The 21,396-nt window shown below is 49.3% G+C and overlaps 1 long non-coding RNA gene across 3 annotated transcripts; it reads left to right on the top strand.

The window, feature by feature from the left end:
- The first annotated feature begins 465 nt into the window (after window positions 1-465).
- On the top strand, window positions 466-5,598 carry LOC115299728. Of its 3 annotated transcripts, none has more exons than XR_003912304.1 (5): window positions 466-675; window positions 1,454-1,716; window positions 1,975-2,116; window positions 2,529-2,795; window positions 5,480-5,598. It is a non-coding gene; the product is annotated as an uncharacterized LOC115299728 (long non-coding RNA). The 3 variants fall into 3 exon arrangements; XR_003912303.1 differs by lacking the exon at window positions 5,480-5,598 and adding an exon at window positions 3,666-3,992; XR_003912305.1 differs by lacking the exon at window positions 5,480-5,598 and adding an exon at window positions 3,666-3,992 and having other exon boundaries at window positions 1,448-1,716.
- Window positions 5,599-21,396: the final 15,798 nt, after the last annotated feature.

The raw sequence follows: 21,396 nt of genomic DNA, 5'->3' as shown, positions 1-21,396 counted from the left end.
GGGGCCCGGGATGCAGTGACACACACGACAGGGGTGGCCCCTGCGTCCTCACTGCCGGCCTTCCTGGGCCCTCCTTCCCCAGGCTCCTGTCGCTCCTGTCCTCACTCTTGTTCCCCCCTGCTGATGTCAGCCAGAGCCTGGCTAACACGGGACAGTGGTGGGATTGCTCCTGTGGGTCCCAAGCCTGGGCTCTTTCCCTGGCATCACCCATAGTTTTCAAGATGCCTGAGCCTTGGGGACCCTAAGATTGCCCTGGGTAGGTCCAACCAGGTCATAGGATTCATCTGAAAACAGTGTGTCACCAGGCCTTTGTGATGCCACAAACTTGCCTGATGACAGTGGTTTTTGGATGATGTCCCTTGGAGCTATGGGGGTCTGCAGGGTACCCCAAGGGCGCTGGGGTTTGGGAATGGTGAAGGGCACAGTTGAGTGCAAGACCCCTCCCTCCCCCCCCATGCTGGTTCCAACCAGGTGGCTTCGTGTGTGTGTGACGTTTAGGAAGCATGAGCTGTGGGACAACACCGCTCGGGTCTGAGTTCTCTCTCTACCGCTTGCGAGCTGACCTCTGTGCCTCGGTTGCCGCATCTGTTAAGGGGAAATGATAACACTTCACAGAGCTGCTCTGAGGACTGAAGGGATGTATGTTGCCAAATTCGGAGAAGCACGGTCCCCGGGGTGAGTCTGCAGTGAGTGCCTGCTTTACACAGCGCGTTTCAACGGGAGGTTGTAGCCGGGATGGGGAGAGGGGTAGAGACCATTTCTTTTCTGTCCTTACCCTTTGTGATTAATATATTTGTGACCATTTGCATGAATTTCTTTGTTTAAACACATATACAAGTAAAGAGCAAAGAGCACTAATTCTAGAGTCAGAGAGAGAGAGACCTTTCTTGTCCGGGTTTTGCTACTTACTGCCTGTGTGTCCTAGAATAAAGTTCTTCACCTCTCTGTGCCTGTTTCTTTGTTTGGAAAATGGGCGGGGAGGGGGGGGGGAAGGGTGATAAAAAGCTGTTACAATGGGGGCTTAGCGAGTTCCCAGCACTGAGTTCAGGGCCTCGCATGGAATGAGTACTCAGTAAATGGCAGCTGCTAGAGGCCTGGGTTCTGAGAGGCACAGAGGAGGGGAAGGAACTCCATTTGAAGGGATCACGGAAGGCTTCCTAGAGGAGGTGGTGTTGGAATGGTTCTTAAAGGGTGTATAAGAGTGATCCAGCTGGAAGGCAGCTCAGGCGGGGTGAGCACGGAGCTTTCGAGTTGCATGGTATTTTGGGAATAGCATCTTGCTCAAACCCCTGAAAGGTGGCGTGGAAACTGGGGTGGGTGGGGAGCAGCTGAACGGGAGACTGGAAGAGAGCAGGGCCCTGCGCGGGGCCCAGCCGAATGTTGGGCCAGAGGGCAGTAGGGAGCCACGGAAGGCTTTGAGCAGGGAGATGACCTGGTTGGCTTTAAGTTGCAGGACGACAGGATGGGAGACCCTGGAGTCCACTGCAGTCGTTCAGGTGATGAGGCCCCGGAGCAGGAGACAGGACGTCAGCAGTGCCCTCTGACCTGGGCCTGGCCGTCTTCGGTCTGGTCCCATCTGGTGAGGGTGGTGGGGCTGACCTCCACCCCGCCGTGCAAGGCCGCTGCTCCGAAGGCCCGCCGAGCTGGCTGGAGAAAAGGCTGACTCGAGCCTGCAAAGGGGAAGCAGAAATATTTGCTCAGCTGCAAAGACAAGCCGTGAGTCGTTCCTTCCACATAAGACACTGGCTCAGGGCGAGGGTCCGGCGAAGTCCTCCCCCGACTCGCCAGGGTTTGCCCTTCCCCCATTTAGGCCTTCGAGTCACCCAGAGAAAGTGTCCTTTCTCCCTGAGACAAGCCCAGAGATCTGGAGTCAGCAACCGTGACCTCTTTTTCCTTTTCTTCTCTCATCAAACACACCCCATTCTTTCATCTTTCCCTTGCGTGACAGCGACTGACCTTTATTTTTATTTTTAGAGAAATGTCCAGATTCAGCAGTTGGTGATTCAGATCTTTTTTCAACTGGCTGACACAGAAAAGGCCCTGTGGGGATTAGAGCCAGGACTTTGATGTTAGAGCCGGAATCCCAGCTTCAACACTGCTGTGCTGTGTGACCTGGGTAGGTCACTCACGTCTCTGATCTCTAAATAGAACCCCATTCTCCATGGGCCGTTATAAAGACTAAATGGGAGAGTATTTATAGAGCATGAGGGACAGTGCTTGGTGCATAGTAAATGCTCAATAAACGGTAGCAGTTATTCTCTTGGTCTCCGGACATCTCAGCGTTGCTTTGGCTTCCTCTAACCATAGCGCCAGACAGCTGCGCTTTTGCCAAATCGCCGTGACCTTGATTAAACACTTCTGGGCAGGCCAATGACCCTTGTCTCCTGCTGTTATTGTGATCTCCTCCCCTCGAGTATGACTTGCTTCTAACCAACAGAGTACAGCAAAGGTGATGGGGTTTCACTTCCCCGATTGTTATGTAAGATTGTAACTTCCTTCTTGCTCTGCTTGGATGAACCAAACCACAGCGTTGTGACCAAGGAGATGCTTCTGTGGCAGGAGATGGAGCCTGGTCTGCACACCAGCAAGCCGGCCTGGAAGAAACTGAATCCTGCAGACAGCCCCGCGGGTTTGGGAGTGGATTCTGCCCCCAGGAATCCTTCCGATAAGCCCGGCCAACCCCAGCCCCCCAGCACCTTGATGGCAGTTTGCAGAAGACCCAGCCGAGCTGCGTGTGGCCCCCTGACCCACAGAAACCGTGAAATAGTAAACGTGTGCTATTTCAAGGGCACGAAGTAAGTTTGTGGTAATATCGTTATACATAATGAATACAATGTATACATAATTTTATACATAATACAATGTATACATAACTAATGCAATTTCTGACGGTGCATTAGGGCAAAGCCACAGCGGACTGGCAGAATTATAAATCCTTTAAAACAGTTGATGGGGCAGCAAGGGGAACGCAGCCAAGGTGCACTGACCGAGCAGGGAGGTGACCTGGGCTCACTGCCAAAGGCCTCACTGCGAACGACAGCCACAACCAGCATTATCGAACATTTGCTGTGTTCTTTGCCAAACTCTTTACGTACTCCAGTTCATCTCGTCTTCACCATACCCTGTGAACGACTATTGCCCCATGAAACAGATGACAAAGCTGAGGTCCAGAGCAGCTCAGCCATTGGCCCGAGGCAGAGGGGTGGGGGGGTCTGCAGACCCAGGTGGGCTGACGCACAGGAAGCCCCTGCTACACCGACGTGATCAGGGCGTCTGGATTCCATGCAGAGGCTTGTGGCCCAGGCAGCAGGTGCAGCAGATAAACAGGCCATGGTTTGTGTTCTAGTTCTGCCGCTTCCTAGCTGTGTGAGCGTGGGCAGGCCGCTACCCCTCTGCCAGTCCTTCTCTTCGGGAACGTGACATTGATGGTACAGTCCCAGTGCTGGAGTCCACCAGCTGTCCCTCACCAGTGTCCTTGCCCCATTCGAGAACACACACATCTAGGGACTACATTTCCCCCCTAAATTTCCCTTACTCTCCCCCCTCCCCCCTTGCTACCCGGCAAGGGGAGGCCGGCGGATTGTGAATGGGAGTGGGGCAGGCCGCCTCTGGGCCACATCTGGATGAGGTGGCACCCTGCCTTCCACACTGTCCTCTTCCTGCAGGCTGGAGTGGGCCCGATGCTGGTAAGGTGGCTCCTACCACGCTGATGAGGGCGACTCCCCAGGAAACTGCAGAGCTACAAGATAGAAGGCATCCAGGAGCCCAGACCACAGTGGGGAGCTGGGCCATATCACGCCCCCTGACTCCCCTGCCCTGGGCCTGTGTCTACTTCTGGACGTGAGAGAGAAGTGACCCCACTTCTTGCTGAGCCACTGTATTTCGGGGTCTCTGTGTTACGGCAGTGTGGCCTGCACCTTGACCACTAGGGATAATGGAGCAAGGCTGTGGCCTGCACCTTGACCACTAGGGATAATGGAGCAAGGCCCTCAATAAACACATCTTCGGGCGGGGGGGGGGGGGAAATGCAGATCAGGAACACTGCAGGAAGGCCTCCTGATGACCTGTGCCCCCCCCCATTGGCACCTCTCATTCAGAGCAAAACAGACCCATGTCCCCAAATCAGATCTGCATTGAGTCCGGGGAAGGTTTAAGCAGTTGCTTTCCTGAATCGTTGAGCCTCACCCTGAAGGGGTACAAAGGCAGAGCCCTGGCCTTTGCTGCACTGGAAGTGGGGAAAGGGGCGAGGCCATACCGGTCAGGCCTGGCAGGGGGGGGTGTTCATGGGGACACTCCTGCGCCTCACCAGCTCCTTCCACTTCTCCAGACCTACCAGTCCTCCCCCTGCAGCCCCTCTCCAGGTCTCCTCCACTCCAGTCCACCCTCCGGTGTGTGCCAGTGGCATCCAAGCTCCCAATGCTTCCTTCTGTATTGCAAAAATTCTGCTGTCTGTGGACGTGGGGGGCAGGAGCCCTGGCCACGTGAGACATGTGAGGCTGGTGGGCAAGAGTACCTTGGCTTTGGTAGACCTCTTCATCAGCAAAAGACCTGGCCAACTCCTTTTGACCTCTCTTAAGAGAAACCTCAGCATTGCAAGAGCTGATTTTTTATTTTATGTTATGTTATTATTTTATTTATGTATTTATTTTGCTTAATAAAATTTTAGATTTATAGAAGGATCGCAAAGAGAGCATGGAGTCCTTATGAACCTCTCTCCCCATTTGCTCTAATGTGACCCTCTCACATCACCGCGGTACAGTTCTCAAAACGAAGACGTGACGTTCAGTACATTATTGTCACCTAAACTGTAGACTGCTCAGGTTTCAGCAGTTTTCCCACAAATGCCCTCTTGCTGTTTCAGGATCCAGTCCAGGACCCCACGCTGCATTCAGGAAGCACTGATTTTGCTTCCCTGGACAGCCCGGTCTTGCATGGGAGCGCCTAGCGGCTCCGGCACTGTTACGTTAGCCTCTTCCCCGAGCGAGGCAGGCATCCCCACGTTAGCTAGGAAGACTAATTGGGCACTGGCATCAGCCTCGGACAGTTTTTTCCAGTGCCTAAATTTCTGCCCAAAAACTGAGGGAGAAGTCAGTTTCTTACCAACACCAAGTGCACTGCAGGGGCCTGACGGCACACTCCTGACCTCTCCTACTTCAGTGGGTTTAGCTCAGGACGGCTCACTGGCAGTGAGTTCCTGCAGAAACAGGGCATCCTCAGGAAGCCAGGGCGGCAAGGGAAGATGGGAGAGCCCCACACTCAGCTCCACAAACTGAGTGCGGACTGTGTGCACGGCCCTGCGCTGGCTTCAGATAGGCCAGACATGATAGCCGCCATGGGATGCTCATGGTCGCATTGAGAGGAAGGATGCAGGGGAAAGAAAGACAAGTGTGCATGTGGCTATATGGCCGAGGACCTGACTCTGCTGTGTGGCCCTGGGGAGGCCATATAACCTCTCTGGTCCATGTCTCATGTCTCTTAGGGTTGTTAAGGAGTCTAAGAAGAGCCCGTATTAGTTTCCTGGGGCCACACCTTGGATGTCTTAAACAGCAGATATTTATTATCTCACAGTTCTGAAGGCTACAGTCCAAGGTCAAGGTGCCAGCAAGGTCAGTTCTTTCCGGGCTATGAGCAAGGATCTGCTCATGCCTCTCTCCTAGCTTCTGGTGGTTTGCCCATGTCTGGTGTTCCTTGGCTCGTGGAGGCATCACCCTGATGTCTGCTTTCGTCTTCATACGGTGTTATTCCTGTGTGTGTTTGTGGGTCCAGATTTCCCTTTGTATGAGGACACCCAACATATGGGATTTGGGTCCACCTGCCTCAGTGGGACCTCATCTTAACCAATTACATCTGCAATGACCCTATTTCCAAACAAGGAAATTCTGAGGTACTGGCAAGTTAGGACTTCAACACAGGAATTTGGGTGGGGTGGGGGACACAGCTCAACTCAGCACACTCCCTGGGGCCTCTCCCTGCGGCTTGGGCTTCTCCCAGCATTGCAGCCAAGATCCCAGAGGGAGCAGACCCCAGAACAAGCATCTGGAGTCAGGTGGAATCTGCAGGCTTCTTCTGACCCGCCTCACAAATCACACAGCATTGCTTCTGCTGCATTCTGCTGGTCAACACCAAGTCACAGAGTCCGCCGGATGCCGGGGAGGGGACCACACACGGGCGCGACTCCCGGAAGGCCCGCTGGGAGCCATTTTTGGAAACAAGCTACCCCAGTCATGTGCCAAGCTCCCACATCTCCTGAACTCTGGATGAAAGCATTTTCTATTCCATTCTTGTCCACGACTGGCACAGGAGTAGTTGCTTGATGCATTGTTGTTGCATTGCTTTATATGATGAAGGGCTTGACTTTGTGAGCAGGGAAGTGACAGGACCCAGCTCCTTCCCCAGGTGGCCCCTCACTCCCTTACTGCTGGCCCCTTTTCCTGCCTGCACACCTGGGCCTGGCACTCAGGGGGAAAGGTACTCCAGGCAGGGGGTAGGTTACCAAACCCAGAAAGAGAGAGACCTACTTTGAAATGCTTTCTAAATCCTCCAAATAGAGCCCCTGCAGCTCCACACCTCTGCCCCAGGGAGAGAGGAAAGGCAGAGAGAGGAGGAGGAGTGGGTTTCCAGTGTGTTTATATTTCAGGCTATTCTGAACCCCCCTGAAGGCACTCACACACAAGGGCACATTTAAATGCACCAGGAAGTGCCCCCCCGGGATGGAAACTGATGGAAACCGGAGCCAGAGGAATGCCGGGGCACTGCATTGCCCGCCCTGGTCTTCTGTCCTTCAAACAACCAGTGACTCAGCCCCTTCAGTGCCCTGTCAGAGCCGGAAGGGCTCCTAAAGGTCATTGTGCTCGTCCTTTCTCCTCCCTCTCCACGAAACATTTACTGAACATCTCAGCGTCTTTGTCAAATCAGTTACAGGACCCTTTTGGCCACAAGGATAGAAAAAAGTACCCAAACTCATCTAGATGAAAAACATGGGGGGATTTTATGGCTCAGTTCACTTCAAAGTCCAAGGAGAGTTTGGCTTCAGGTGTGGCTGGAACCAGCAGTTCCAAGATGTCATCAAGACCTGGTCTCTTAGCAGCCCTGGGCTCTGCTCCCTCCGCAGTGGCCTCATTCTCCGCATTAGAAGGAAGCAAGATGTGCCAGCAGTAAGATCTCAGGATGTGATGTTTCAGATGGTCTGGATTAGTCGCATGTACCACCTTCCACTCCTGAGCTGGGGGTTGGGGTGGGGTCGGGTGGAATCAACTCTGCCTGAAGTTCAGAGGTACCATTCCCGCCAACCCTCATCCCCAAACACCAGGCGGCAAAACTGTGTATGTGCTCTCATCCCAACAAAAGGGGACTCAAGTTCTCCGGTCACACCTCCCCGGTGATGGGGAGCTCGCCAGCACCGGGACAGCCCTGTCCTTTGAGAACTTTATTCATAGACTATCTCTCTCCATGCTTCAGTCTCATTTTTTGTTCACTGGTCTCCCTTATCAAACTCCTTTCTTTCTGTATCTCCAGCACCCAGCACAGAGCCTGACACAGAAGAGGCGCTCAATAAATGTTTATCAAATGAAGAAATAATACCCTGCGTTACTGAACACATACTATGCACTAGATGGTTCATGCATATGACCCCCGTCAAGCCTCATGGACGCTCTCTTAGGTAAACGACATTGTCCCTCCTTTTCTGTGTGAAGAAATTGAGGTCCCAAGAGGTTAAGGAATCACCTTAACCAAGGCCACCCACCAAGAAGGTGTAGAATCAGAATCCGAGCCCACACCTGTCTGCCTTCTGCCTGAGGTGGGGGTGGGACAGGCAGGGAGGGAAGGGCAGAAAGTAGGAAAGAAGGAAGAAAGTAGGGAGAGCAGAGACGTGAGGACAGAGAGAAGTGGAGGGGGGAAGCTTCCAGTGTTAAGAATCCTTTTCCTCTGATGTTTACTCTTAACTAGCCTTTTGGTCAGTGGCTCCTTCAAAAACCTGATTAAAGTTAGTGCATTTTAAGGTGGCAATGCATTAAGCACTAACAACGTGAGACTATTAAATGGAACGAAATGTTGTCAATAGGCATATGGAGTATACAGTCGGAAACAAGGGGTGCTATGATTTTGTATGGGGTACAGGGAATAGTTTTAAAAAAATAGAACTTCAGCTCGGGGCACTGGTGGTGAGCAGACTTCTCTCCTGACATCAGGGGAGATCCCTACTCTGTGGTTGACAAGAACTGAATCTTTGTTACGCTACCCAGGTTCTCCTCATCTTACATGACTTCCTTGCAGGTGTGATAGCGGAGTCACTAGGGTAACAGGGAAACATTAGTGAGATGAAGGAGGAAGGACACACCGGTGGCTCCATGGTGGCCCCAGCCCTTGCTCTCACTGGATTTGAATGCAGAATGAGTCTCAGGTCAGAAAGTACCGCGATGGCCTCTGTGGCTGTGATTTCTGGAGGATGGGGCAACCATGGAAAATAAGATGGAGGCCCTAGTGTCAAGGGCATATGCAAGGGTCTTTCTGTGTATAATTTCAGGGCTTTTGAAAATCCCTAGGCCAGGGGCGCCTGGGTGGCTCAGTTGGTTAGGCATCTGACTTCAACTTGGGTAATGATCTCGTGATTCACGGGTTCAGGTCTTGCATTGGGCTCTGTGCTGACAGCTCAGAGCCTGGAGTCTGCTTCGGATTCTGTGTCTCCCTCTCTCTTAGCCCCTTCCCTACTCATGCTCTATCTCTCTCTCAAAAATGAATAAACATTTTAAAAAATGTTAAAAAAAAAATCCCCAGGTCTCCTGAGCTTATACATGTGAGAAAATTACCCAAGACAAAGGAAGACACACCCAAAAGCATTAGAGGAAACAGTGCTTGATACATATTAGAGTCTGAAACTGCATCTATCCCCACCTGCCAAGGGTAAAACCTTATAATTTATGGGGCCTTGAGTAGAGTACTCTGGAGGGTCTTGCCTTTGTAGGGAATAATTATCCTTACCCTGATACTGTTCTAGTCTCTCCTAACAAATCTCCAAAGAGACTTGAAAAGATCAAACTGGTTTCCAAATAATTTAATTCCACCCTCAACAGTAAGAATTGTTTACAGAGGGGCACCTGGGTGGCTCAGTCAGTTGAGCTTTCGGGTTGGTTCACGGGTTAAGCCCCGCATTGGGTTCTGTGCTAACAGCTTAGAGCCTGGCGCCTGGTTTGGATTCTGTGTCTCCCTCTCCCTCTGTCGCTCCTCTGCTCGTGTTCTCTCTCTGTCTCTGTCTCTCTCTCTATCAAAAATAAATAAAGGCATTAAAAACTTTAAAAAAAAAGAATTGTTTATAGAAAACAGGGATGCCTGGATGGCTCAGTCAGTAGAACATGAGACTTATTCTTGAGGTCATGAGTTCAAGTCCTATGTTGGGCATAGAGGTTATTTTTAAATAAATAAATAAATAAAATAAAAACTTATTCAATTAAAAAAGTCCAGTATCCAATGAAACAAAACTCACAATGTCTGACAACTATTAAAATTACTAGGCATTATATATATATATGTATATATGTGTGTGTATGTGTGTGTGTGTGTGTGTGTGTGTGTGTATAATGGAATGTTATTCAGCTTTACAAAAGAATAATATCTTGCCATTTGCAACAACATGAATAGAGCAAGAGAGTATGATGGTGAGTAAAATAAGTTAGTCAGAGAAAGACAATACCATATGATCTCATTCATATGTGGAACTTAAGAAACAAAACAAAGGAGCACAGGAAAAAGGAAAGAGAAAGAGAGAGAGAGAAACCAAAAAACAGAGTCTTAACTACAGAGAACAAATTGATGGTCACCAAGGGGTAGGTAAATGGGGACAGGAGGATGGGCGATGGGGGTTAAAGAGTGCACTTATCACGATGGAAAAAAAAAAGAGGAAGAGGAAAAAAACTTGCCAGGTATCCAAAGAAGAGAAAAGTCAATTAAAACCAATCCAGAACTGACACAGATATCAAAATTAGCAGATAAGGGCATTAAAGCAGTTATTGTAACTGTATTCTGTATGTTTAGGAAGCCAGAGGAAAGACTGAACAAGTTAAGTAGAGTGACAGAAGCTATAAAAAGGGACTCAAATCAGACAACTAGATATTAAAAGCACAATGTCTGACATGAAGAACACATGAGATGAGACTAAGATCAGACCAAATATTGCTGAAGAAAGGATTAGGGAACTTGAAGATATATCAATAGAAATTATTTAAAATAAAATCAGAAGAAACAAGACACAAATGAAAATGAAGAGAGCATCAGTGGTCTGCAGGAAACCTCAAGCAGCCTAATATGTATGTAAATAGAGTCCCCAAAGGAGAAGAGAAACAAGGAATGAAGGAAGGAAAAAAAAAACATTAGAAAGAAAAATATCAGAAGAAATAATGACTGACATTTTCCCAAATGGAGCCAAGAATCTCAATGAACCTCAAACACAAGTCACAAGTCATACTCAAATTACTCAAAACCAATGGTCAAGAGAAAAATCTTGACACATTTAAGAGAATTTAAGTTATACAAAGTATGATTCTGATCACAAATGAATTAAATGGAAATCAATAAGAAAAAGATCTCTGGAAAATCTCTCCCATATTGCACACTAAATAACACACTTCTAAGTAACAAGAATGAAAGAAGAAATTAATGGGAAATTATGAAATATTTTTAACTGAATGAAAATGAGAACACAGCATATCACAACTTGCGGGATGCTACCAGACCCCTACCTGGGCAGAAACCAGTAGCATTAAATATCTTTATTAGAAAAGATAAAATGTCTGAAACCCAGGACCTCCTCTTTCATTTAAAGAAACTAGAAAAAGAAGATCGAATCAAAACCAAAGTAAGCAGAAAGAGGGAAATGATGAAAATAAGAGAGGAAATGAAATAGGAAACAGAAAAACATTAATAAAATCAAAAGCAGGTTACGGAGAAGATCCATACAGTTGACAAGCTTCTAGTCACACTGGTGAGGAAAGGGAAAGGTCACCCATCACCAATACTGAGAATGAGAGAGGGGACATCCATACAAAGGCTACAGATGTTTAAAGAATCGTTAAGAGAATATTATTCATTACTTGGTGCCAATAAACTTAATGACATCAATGCATCTTAAAAGACGCAACCTACCAATGTTCAAAGAGAAACAGGTTAGCCCTATGTGTACTAAAAAAAATGAAGCATAATTAAAGAAACTTCCCACAAAGAAAAGCTGAGGGCTTCACTAGTGAATTCTACCAAATATTTAAGGAAGAATACTATCAATTGTACACAAACTCTTCTTGAAACCTGAATGGGAGGGAAATGAATTACTCCCTTAATCACACCCTTTCGCTGAAAACAGAAAATGGCATTACAAAAAAAGGAAATTACAACCAATATCTTCATGAACGAAGATGCAAAAGTTCTTTTAAAAAGTTTGTGTTTATTTTTGAGAGAGAAACAGTGTGGGTGGGGGATGGGCAGAGAGAGAGGGAGGCACAGAATCTGAAGCAGGGTCCAGGCTTCGAGCTGTTCGCACAGAACTGGATGGGGGGCTTGAATTCACAAGCCGTGAGATCATGACCTGAGCCAAAGTCGGACGCTTAACCAACTGAGCCACCCAGGTGTCCCTAGATGCAAAAATTCTTAATAAAATCCTCTCAAATTTGATCCAATGATGTATAAAAATATAAAATATCATAACTGGGTGAGTTTATCCCAAGGATACAAAGTTGGTTTAACATTTGAAGATTAAGTGACATAATTCACCATATTAACCAACAAAAAAAGAACTCTATGGTCATCCCAACAGATGCAGAAGAATTTTAATAAAATTCAACATCCATTTCTTATAAAAACTTTCCATGAATCAGGAATAGAAGGGAACTTCCCCAACTTGGTCGAGGACACTTACTCAAAAAACAAAAATAAAATTACAGCTGACAGCATACTTGATGGTGAAAAGGTGGAACGCTTTCTCTCTAAGATCAGGAAAAACATGAGGAGGGCGGCTCTCCCCACTTCCATTCAACGCCGCACTGAAAGGTCTGGCTAGTGCAGCGAGGGAAGATAAAGAAATAAAAGACATCTGGATGGGGATGGAAGAAGTAAAAGTGTTGCCGATGAACTATTACTGTATTTGGAAAATCCAATGCACGTTAGAATTGATCCCTGAAGGGAGCGTTCGGCTTTTTTCCTCCCCCAGAGTTCAGGCCAGTTTAAGTTGTGCTCCCATCTCAGTAAGGCCTTTTTTTGTTTGTCAAAGAAGACTCCGAAAGACTTTCTTTTTTATACTCATTTGGAAATTTTAAATTCCAAACTTTGTAGTAATAAAGCAGTAAACCATCCCCCCCTTAAAAAGGGGGCGCCTGGGTGGCTCAGTCAGTTGAGAGTCCGGCTTTGGCTCAGGTCATGATCTCACGGTTCGTGGGTTCGAGCCCCGAGTCAGGCTCTGTGCTGACGGCTCAGAGCCTGGAGCCTGCTTCAGATTCTGTGTCTCCCTCTCTCTCTGACCCTCCCCTGCTTGCGCTGTGTCTGTCTCTCAAAAATAAATAAAAAACATTAAAAAAATTATAAAGAAAAGAATCACTCTTTCAAAAAAAAAAGATTGCAGGATACAAGATCAATATTAATTACTTATACCTCTTTATGCTGGGAAAAAGTAACCATAAATTAAGGTTAAAATACATCCTTTCCACCAGCATCAAAAAATACATAAAATACTGAAAAATGGCATATATGATTGTACATTGAAAACTACCAAATATTGTTGAGAGAAATGAAAGAAAACACAAGTAAATGGAGAGGTAGCATACTTATCTATGTTCATGGGATGGAATGCTCAGTATGGTGAAAAGATCCGTTCTTCCCACGTTGATTTACAGAGTCCATGTAATCCCCATCAAAATCTCAGCAGGCTCCCGTGCTCCAACAGTCACAGGGGAAACCGAAGGAATCAAAGCAGTCACAGCAACATTGAAAAAGGGCAAAGTGAGAGGACCTGTCTGATTTCAAGACTTAAAAGTTACAGTGGTCAGCACTGAGTGGTGTTGGCATAGAGACAGGCAAATAGATACATGGAGCAGAAAAGGAAATCCAGGAACGGACCCACATATACCAGGACAACGGATTTTTGTCAAAGGTGCAGAGGCAAGTCAGTGGAGAATGTAGTCTTTTTTTTATCAAATGGTATTAAAACAATTGAATACTGACATGCCAAAAAAAAATGGGAAGGAGGACAGGAAGGAAAGAAGGAAGGAAGAGAGGAAGGAAGGAAGGAAGGAAGGAAGGAAGGAAGGAAGGAAGGAAAGAAGGAAAAAAGGAAGGAAGGAAGGAAGGAAGGAAAAAATAACAAAAGCATAGGATTTTCATCTATATCTCTTACCTTATAAAATTAACTCAAAAAAGTATCATAAATGTAAAATCTAGGGGTACCTGGGTGGCTCAGTCGGTTGACTGATCATCCAGCTCTTGATTTAGGTCCCAGGGTGGTGGAATTGAGCCCAGTGTTGGGCTCCACACTGAGCATGAAGCCTGCTTGGGACTCTCCCTCTCTCTCTCTCCCTCTCTCTCTCTCCCTCTCTCTCTCTCCCTCTCTCCCACTCACACTTGCTCTGTCGCTCTAAAAAAAAAAAAAAAAAGAACTTTTAAAAATTAAAAATAAATTTAAATGTAAAATCTAAAGTTATAAAATTTCTAAAAGAAAGTATGGGGAAAATCTTTGTGACCTTGGGTTAGACAAATATTTTGCAGATGCTAAAGGAAAATATAGACAAATTGTTCTTGATTAAAAGTATTTTTTTTAATGTTTACAATTTTAAAACACTGTTATGGGAATGACAAGACAGGACAAAGGCTGGGAAGAAAGTTTTCAAATCATTTGTCCGATAAAGGTCTTATATACCGAACATATTAAAAAAAGCTTTCAAAACCATGAATAAAGGAATGCAAAACAATTTTTTCAATGAGCAAAAGACTCGAACAGTCACTTCACCAAAGAAAATATACAGATGTTGATTAGGAATGTGAAAAGACGCTCAATACTACTAATTATTCAGAAGCTGCACACAGAACACAATGAGATCCTACTACGCATGAGTTAGAACAGCTAAAATCCGAAAGACTGACCATATCAGGGGTTGGGGAGACATTGAGCAACTGGAATTTTGCATACACCGTGGGTGGGAATATAAAATGGTACAAAACTTTGGAAAACAGTTTGGTGGTTAGTCACACAGTTAGCTTACACCTGCCGTATAATCCAGTATTTACCTAAGAGAGAAGAAAGTGTATGTTCCCCATAGCCATGCAAAGACTTGTACATTAAGGTTCATAGAAGCCCCAAACTGGGAACAATCAAACATCCATCAATGGGTGAACTGATAAACAAATTGTGGTCTATCCATACAACGGAATAGTACTCAGCGATAGAAAGGAACAGACTCTGATATACATAACAACATGAATAAATCTCAATATAATCATGTTGAGTGGAAAAGCCAGTGGTATATACCACATAGTTCCGTTCGATAATGTTCTAGAAAATACAAAGTAATCGTTAGCAACAGAAAGTCCACCAGTGGTTGCTGGGAAGGAGGGTTACGAAAGGACTATCTTGTCTGTAGTGTTGGTTTCAAGGTGCATACACACATCACAGCTTATCAAGCTGTACCTTTAAAATTTTTTAAATTAAGTTTATTTATTTATTTTGAGAGAGAGAGAGCATGGGGAAGGGGCAGAGAGATGGGGAGAGAATCCCAAGTAGGCTCCACACATCAGCTTGGAGCCCAATTTGGGGCTCGAACTCACAAACTGTGGGATCATGATCTGAGCTGAAACCAAGAGTCAGATGCTCAGCCAATGGAGCCAGCCAGGCACCCCTCAGACTAAGCCTTTTAAATGTGTGCAGCCCCTTGTAGCTTAATACAACTGTTTGAAAAAGCCACACACACTTACTCGTCTACTTGCTGTTTACATGCAAAACGTTTTTGGACCTACAGAGATTCGTTCATTCATTCATTTATTCTGAAAGCTGTATTGTCATATATTCTGTATACACTATATACAGTCATGTACTCTTGTAAGGTCTGGGAATACCTCAGTCAGCAACATAGACAAAAAAATTTCTGACCTCTTAGCACTCACATTCTTGGTGGGGGAAGTTGTGGGTGGGAGACAAATGCGAATAAATAGCTGAAACGTTTTCTATGTCAGATGATGATCCATCCTCGGCAGGAAAAAGAAGCAAGGCCAGAAGATAGGGAGTGTGGGGTGGGGGGGGGGGAGGGCCACATTAAACAGCGATGGCGGCAGACCTAAATGCTAATGTGACATTTGAGCAGAAACCTGAAAGAGATGAAGAAGCCAGACCTGTTAGGATTTGGGAGAAGAGGCTTCTAGATAGAGGAAGACACTGTGCAAAGGCCCAGAGGGCAGGTGCTTGGGGAATTGAGAAATAGCAAGGATTCCAGTGTGTCTGGAGTGGGGTGAATGAGGAGATGAGGTCATGGTTGGGTCAGGTCAAGTTCAGCCATTTGGAAGCACTTCGGCTTTTAAAAACATGGGGTGAATTTCGCTCCCAGGTAAAGGGACAGGAAATTAACATTGTTTTGTCGACCTATTGTGTGCCTCCAGCCTCAGAAATCAGAAAGGCCAGGGCCCTCCCCATCCTGCCGCACCTGTGGGCAAATGCCGAAGTGACACCCAGCACTATGCCTGACACGCAGCTGACATAGGAAGTGTTCACTGTGGTGACCGGATTGAGAGTAGATTGGGACCAGCTTCTGGGAGAGTCATTTGAGCTGTATGGAACAGTCGGCTTTGGGACCTCCGAGGGCATGGCTCCTGGGGTCCCGTTGGGGACTGACACAGCTCCTGGTATACAGCAGGGACTCAGTACACGTTTGTGAAATGAACAGATGAAGGAGGGGAGGAGCAGATGAATGAAACAGTGGCTAGTTGGGGCTGAGACAGAGAACCTGCTCTTCCATCCGCGGACCGCCCAGAGCCTCGCACGTCCCCAGGGCCTGGCGTCAGAGAAACCGGGATTCCAAAACCACTGGAATTCTCAGTTTTGTCCCCAACAACGAACATATCTACTTCAGGAGGTACTGGTGAGGACCCAATGAGAGTCGATGTGACCTGCTTTCCATGGTGCTGGCCCGTAGAGTCCTCAGTGGATATTCAGCCTGGCTTTTATTGATATTCAGCCTGGCTTTTATTGATATTCAGCCTGGCTTTTATTGAGCCCCGGCAGGGGGCAGGCACTGCGCTAGGGGCTTTTCCTGGGTCAACTCTGAAGTGAAGCATTAGGTGCATTTTTATCAACCCATCTACTAGCGAGGATACAGAAGCTCAGAGAGATCCAACAACTTGCCTGAAGTCACACAGCGAGTGAGTAGAGAAGCTAGTATTTGAACCCAAGTCCCTGCTTGTGGCTGCTGTTCTGTTTTACAGATTGTTCTAGACTTTCCATTTAGAGAGAGGTCTCTCTTTCTCCTTCCTCTCACCAGACCTAGGACTAGGGGTGTGGGTGCTCTGCACTGGGCAGTCGGGAGCTATGACAATCCCTGAAGAGGAACACAGGACATTCCCCCTCTTCTTCCTAAAGCGGGAGGGGGCCAAGGAGGGGCATCTGTGCGAGAGAACTCGCTGCTGGCCATCCCTCACCCCTGCTCCCTGCTGGGCTTGCCTTACCGTTGAAGGAAATTGGGAAACATCCCCCCTCCCCGCCCACCAGGCCCGGGCTGCCTCTGTGCTTCAATGAGTCAGCTGAGCACGCTGTTGAGCTCCTGGATGAACCTCGGGGCGCATAGCCTGCCCCCCAAGAGGGACTCTTGCTGGCAGTGACCTGCCCGGGCAGGGAGGAGACCAAAGAGGTGCCTCGGGCTGGTTGTCTGGGCGGGTCTCAGAGCAGCGGTAATTGCTGGGCACCAGAGCCCAGGCTGGGCCCTTTTATGGAGACATTTATAGCCAGCACGTCTGGGGGACAATTCAAGTGGTTTTGTCTCTTTTGTGTCCCTTTAATAAACGAGAAGAAGAGACATCAAATTAAGGCTGATTCTGGAGAAACTTGGCTTTGCCGAGAGGTTTTGGGGAGGTCAGGGGAAGGGCATTCTGCTCTCCGACCCTGAGGCCTGGAGTTTTTACCACATGCTCTTAAAATGTACAGACTCAGATGTCAGGGCTAGTCGGGCCTTTGAGGTCACCCAAACCAGCTCTCAGCCTTGTGCGGCGATCCCCACTGGCACATTTGAAGCCTTCCAGGGATGGGGAACTCACTACCTGTCAAAGCAACATGCCGTTAACAGCTCTCCACAGTGTCTCTTCTCAGGGGCTGTGGACACGGACGCACGTAGGACAGGGTCTCTGACGCTCACCAGCGCCAGTGTCAGTCCCCTGGCAAATGCTCTCGCTGTTCTGAGTTTACTCCTCGGTCAAATACCGTTCATTCATTCAGCAAATCTTTTGTCTTAAGCTGGGCTTTACCAGAAGCAGACACAAGACAAGGATTTCAGTGCAAGCATTTGGGGTGGGATCCTGGGGAAACCCATGGAGAAGGGGATACAGGGACAGAGAAGGTGTTCTGTTCCGCACCCCCCTCGCCTCACCCCTAGAACTGTGTTCAGACCCTAACTCCTGGTACCTCTGAACGAGACCATAGTTGGAAATTGCAGATGTAATTGGGTTAAGATGAGGTTGTATTAGTTTAGGGTGGGCCCTAATTCAATGACTGGTATTCTTATAAAGTGAGGGACGCTGTGCACGTGAGTAACACAGAAAGACAGGCAGAATGCCCTGTGACAAGACGGCTGATGAAGTTACACTGCCACCAGCTAGTGGACGTCAAGGGTTGCTGGCGACCACCATGATCTAGGGATTTCGGGCTTCTAGCCTCCTGAATGGTAAAAGAACAGATTTCTGGTGTTTTAAGACACCCGGTTCTCGGTATCTGGTGACTCAGCCCTGCGAAGCCAATTCAGCTGGGGAAGAAGCCCCGGCAGGGGGAGGGATGCTTAGGGAGACAGTTTTGTCCCAGAGGCATGTCCCAGAGGGGCTGGGGTATTTTTCCACCAGCTTCCGTCCATCCTTGCCCGAAGGATGCTCCTGGGAACACGGACCCCTGGACACGGGCTGACCAGTGTGTGGACAGCGCAAGTTCAGGTGGCCCGAAAAGCCCCTGGATGAGAATTACAGGCACTGGTAGTCGGAAGCGTTGGGGGTCAGGGTGCACAGGAAGGGGGTGATGAGGGGACGTGCGTGGTGCAGAGCCTTACTGAGTGCCTACTGTGTGCGTAAGGCACCGTTCTAAGTACATGGGATGTGGCCACGCCCTGCCCCCACAGGACTGACATTCCGAGAGGGAGGCAGACGCAGCCTAGTAAACCAGGTGGCAGCATTATGCCCAGGAGGGCAGGAAGGGGGCACACAGTGATAGGTGGTTGGCCACGGTCCTTGTAGGTCACCGGCATGGCCCTAGTTGAGCCTGGATGGTCGGTGCTGGCCTCTCGGAGGAGACCTGATTGTTGAGAAAATCCAAAATTCAGACATCTGAAGGAACAGCATTCCAGGCAGAGGGAACAGTCAGTGTGCATGCCCTGAATAAATGGAGAGCCACTTTGAAGATTTCATGATCTAAAGGACTCAGCTCAAGGCCTGGAGCAGCGGAGGCTGGCAACCTCCAGACCTCACTTCTCCCATTTCATGCCTCGGTTCCTAGCTCGGGCCTCTGGTCACCTTTCAACGGAAGCCCTTGAGGGGCTCTGGGCACAGAAGTCCCTCACCAGCCCTTGGACCCTGGAAAAGGCCTTCAGCTCTGAACCTCGCTATCCTCCTCTGTAAAATGGCAGTAAACACACACTACCTCCTAGGGTTGCTGTGATGTTTGAAGGCGGCCTTTTCCAGGGCCGAGAGAGGGGGAATCCCTCATACCCTCGCCCCTCTGCCTGAGCTTCCACAGTCCTCCTGCCAGAGACCAGACAGAAGTCAGCAAATGTTTCAGGGAGCATGAGGGGGGCGGGGCGTAGTGGGCAGCACATTTTTAAAATTTCAATTTTTGTTATAAAATTAACACACGATTATGGACTTAACCTTTTCCACATCATTTAGGAATGCACAGAGTACGAAATAAAAATCATCCATGTCTCCCCCTTCCAATACTGCTTCGGCTTCCTGTTTCCTTCCAAGCTTTTCCACGTGGAGCAAACATATACATGCATGTAAATGGTCCGTGATTTTTATTTTTAACAAACATGGCAATGTGTTTGCTCTTTTAACTTAATGTACGGGGGACATCTTCTCTTACCAATAATCCCAAGGTAGAAATGATCACCCGTTTCAGGGACAAAAAAAAACCCCGGCTTGGAAGGGGGAAGGGTTTCGGTCAAGGTCACACACGGTGCGTGACAGAGCAGAGCCTGGGAGCAAGTCTGTGGAGTCGGGAGCCAAAACACTGTCAGCGGCCATCCACAGCATCTCAGGACCTGTGGAGAGGGGCCTCCTCCTGCAGGCCAAGGGCTGAGAGGGCTGCAGGGATGAGCAGGGGCAGGAGGTGGGCCGATGGGACCAGTAGGGCTCGTTCCAGGAGGAGGGGCCGAGCAGGGGGCCGCATGAGCAGCTGTCACGTCTGTGCAGGTAAGTGTCAAGATGGCAGGACAGGGAGAGCTGGGTGCTCGGCCACCTCTGCTCTTTCTGGCAGGCTCCTGCCAGACACACTCCTCTTGGTGTCCTCCTTGCCACCTGTCCTCTGAGGCAACAGGAAGCTCTGAGCCTTCCTCAGTTGGCGTGGGCTGGCTTCCCATCCGTGGCTCTGTTCCCAAGTGGGCATGATGGTGGGTATTTGCCCTCCTGCCATCGCGTAGGAGCTCAGAGGCATCAGCTCTGCTCCCTCCCTGGTGGACACTGGGCTCCACTTAAGCACCGTAGCAGGCATTCAACTCTTGCTTGGATGACTCCAGAGGCTGGCAGCTCCTGACCTCCGCAGGAAGCTGGATCCGTCTTGGGTAGCTATAATGGCTCGTTGGATAGTGAGCAGGACAAGCTTGGGCTTTGGAGGCAGCCCCCGGAGCCGGTGGGGAGGATGGGAGTCTGTTCCAGGTGTGGGTGAGGGCATTGCCTTTGGCTCAGCGTCATAAACTGTCACGAGTCGTGATCTGCATTTTACAAAAGAGATAGACGAGGATAGGAGACACCGGCGTGCATCTGGAGCAGTGAAGCATGAGACTTGTTTCTAAAATGTCTGATGTCAGCATGGGGAGGACAGCATGCTGGTGCTGGTGCGGTGGCACTGAGGGGTCGGTGCAGGCCCAGAGGGGGCGGGGCTTCCAGCAGCACTGAGGGTGGCCTGGAGGGGCTCCCAGGTTCAGGCGCCTCTTCCTGCCCAACCCACACCAAGCTGGGGGGGCCCCAGGGGCGGTGGGAACAGGAGATCCTCTCCCCTCTCCCTGGTGCAGCCAGGGGGCTCTGAGCAGCCCCATAAATCGTCTGCCCAGAGTCAGGGGCATAGAACTCCCTGATTTATGCCCCGCCGGGCCCGCCCCCCTCGGCCTCCCTCCTGGGCTTCGTGGGGCCAAGGCCTGGCAGGCTGCTGGCTCCAGACAGCCCCAGCGGTTGCCGTGGCGACCGGTTCAGGCTGGGCCACTCTCGGAGCTCCTGCGCTTCCCTCCCTCACAGGCTCACCAGGGTCGGCTTCTCAGCAGCACCTTCTCCTCCACCAGCCCGGCCCTCCCCCAGTGGTGCTGCCGTGCCCAGCGGGGCCTGTGCATCGACGTCCCGGGGAGGCCCTAGGTGGAACGCGCTGAGACGGGGCAGCACAGGGTGGCGGGTGACCACCAGGGTGGCACCACGGACCAGGACTTGGGTCCTGCTCTCCAGGTCAAGGCTGGCACTCACAGCGCCTACCTCAGGCTCGTCAAGAATCAGTGAGAGCCCCAGGGAGGGTGTTGGCCTCTTCACTGGCACTGAGACCCTTGGAAGTCTCCATTCTCCCATCTGCAAAGTGGGGGTGACCCCATCCCTGGTCACGGCTCCGTGAACCACAGCAGTGTCTGATGGCAGGTGCTCCATAGCCACGAGGGCACGACTGATCCCATAGGTGGTTGTAAAAATCCCTAAATGAGGGCGCAGGTGTGGAGGATGTCAGATGGCCATGAGTCCTCTGGCACTCTTGCCCCTGGGACATGGGGGTTCGATCCCCTCCCCTGGGATCATGTCCATCCGTAAGTGGCACAAGGTGGCAGGAGTGGTGCTGCCAGCCTTCGTGATGCTTTGCTCTGGGCTCGTGGAGCCCCGGCCACCCGGTAAGAAATGGGACGTCCTCTGCCGAGGACGCTGTGTGGCAGAGACTTGTGGGAGAGGTCCTGAGCCTCCACAAAGAGAGACAGAGAGGTGTCAGCCAGCTCCCCGCTCCTC

The sequence above is a fragment of the Suricata suricatta genome, chromosome 8 (assembly GCF_006229205.1).
Source record: "Suricata suricatta isolate VVHF042 chromosome 8, meerkat_22Aug2017_6uvM2_HiC, whole genome shotgun sequence".
Lineage (NCBI taxonomy): Eukaryota > Metazoa > Chordata > Mammalia > Carnivora > Herpestidae > Suricata > Suricata suricatta.
The sequence above is the reverse complement of the archived record's forward strand: the minus strand, read 5'-3'. Positions and strand labels throughout refer to the sequence as shown.